Consider the following 2,313-nt stretch of genomic DNA (forward strand, 5'->3'; position numbering starts at 1 on the left):
TATAAAATCAACTCATTACTCTAAGTAAAATTGTTTAACAGTCACCATTTATCCAAATCTGATAAACATAACTGATGTTATTACGATGTACCTATTAGGGTAAAACAAGTTCAGGCTTTATGGTTAAAAAATCATTATTAAGTGATATCTATACTTTCCGAATATTTTAGTAATAACTATATGTATGAAGTATTGAAGTTAATGGCTACAATCATTTACTATGCTACATTGAAAGTCAAATAATAATAAATTTTGAATATAGAAGGTGATATCTATTCCGTTGAATTTAGTAAGCCCACAATACGAGACATTGTGCGTTTATTTATGTTGCAAATTGACACTAAAATCATATGTAAAATTTTGTTTCTATATTTGAAGCTTGAATTCTACAAGTATTTTGGTTTTTTATAGGCACTATATATCAACTATACTGTATGACGTAATCTAGTAGAAGATACGTAACAAAGTGAGGTAAGGCAAAAGCATTCATTACGACAGTAGTTGCAACTAATTCTACCTCTAACTGCGTTGCACATTTATCTTTTTAACTAAAGACCTTTGCTGGATACTATTAATATAGGATGTTATATGTAAGGTTATTTATTGGTTATTGTTAACAATAGTCCGTATGAATGTAAAAATGACTCTACTGTTGAAGTTACATATTCATTTCTCAATTTAAGTAATTGCGTATCTAAGTAATTAAGTTGCTATTTCAGTAACCAACTAATATTGATTGATATTAAATGAATGCACATAAATAAACTAATATCCTGCATGTATAGAAATGTTCATAGAACAAATTATTGATCTATGAACAGTATAGGAATCACATTCTATGAACAGCAACTGTATTCACTGGTACTCAATACTTTTATGTATGATATCATTCAAAGTGTAATCCTTGACGATTTGAACACACAGTTTTATATTGTCACTGCCGTTCTGGTTTCTATTAATTTGCATTTTGTTATAAACTGATATTTGTATAGTGAGATTATGTTTATTTTATAAGTCTTTGCTTTTAAGGCAGTTGCCTTGGTAGTACTGCTACTGTAACATTTTTGTATTTTCTATGCTTCCGTTTTCTCTCAGATCTATAACCTCCAATGAGTATTGATGATGTCTAACCTAAATTCAGTTATTCAGTTATGTAAAAGTTATCCATTTGCAACTTAATAAACTGTACTTCAGCATAAAATGTAGTGTTTTAATTCAAGAGCCTGACAAATGGCGACGATGGACAAATCGGCAAATGTGTGCAAAACCACCGATGAACGTATATTCGTTAAATAAGGTAACAGACCATAAGGTTTCAAGATGAACCAACATACTCTATATTTTGATCACTCTTCTGGCGATTTCGCTATTTTCAAGTCAAAATTAGAGAATTCTTTTATTGTCAATGAAATTAAAGATGAAGAAAAGAAAAAGGCTTTGCTTATTACTTCCATTTCGGATAATACATTTAGGTTACTCACAAGTTTGAGTGTACCTAAGAAGTTCTCTGACCTCAAGTATGATGATCTAATCAAATTATTAGAATCTCATTTTGAGCCTATTCATTCCTATTTTGCCAGTAGGAGAAAGTTCTATCAGGCTCGACCGGACCACAATAAATCCATTAGAGAATTTGCAGCCCGGTTAAGGAGTCTAGCAGGTGAATGTGGTTTCGATACAGAATTGGAACTGCTTATGCGTGATGTGTTAACTTTGGGCCTTAGAGACCCCAAAATCCAAGATAGGCTGTTCGAGGAGGATGCTTCGAAGACCACTACTACATTTGACAAAATGTTAAATTTAGCTGTCTCCAAGGAGGTAAGCGACAAAAATTTGTTGCCTATTAAGTCTGAACCTGCAGATTGTAACCAGTTATCCAAGTATAAACATGGATACAGCAAGATGAGTAAGCCTAGTGGTAATAACAAGTTCTCTTCTAGGCCTAAGCCTAAGTGTAACCATTGTGGCAGGACTAACCATTCCAGCGCTGATTGCAACTACAAGGACTACATCTGTCACATTTGCAATGAAAAGGGCCATTTAGCTCCGGTGTGTAAGAAGAAAGGTAAGCCTAAGTTTAATAAAAAAAACCCGGCCTACCAAAATTTAAAGCCAAGTTTATGGACGGTACCGGTAAACTTAGTGAAAATGCCACAGCGCAGAACGGGGATGCAGATCAAGATCTTAATGACACAGATGAAGTTAATTTTGGGGAAACATTTTTTAAAATTGAAGTAGAGCCCCCTAGCTCTGTGAAGTTTAAACATACTTGATACTTGATACTTGATACTTGTGTCCTTAATCCTTGACCGA

Source organism: Macrosteles quadrilineatus, unplaced genomic scaffold (assembly GCF_028750875.1).
Source record: "Macrosteles quadrilineatus isolate MER2022 unplaced genomic scaffold, UCM_ALF_1.0 Scaffold_467__1_contigs__length_61902, whole genome shotgun sequence".
NCBI lineage: Eukaryota > Metazoa > Arthropoda > Insecta > Hemiptera > Cicadellidae > Macrosteles > Macrosteles quadrilineatus.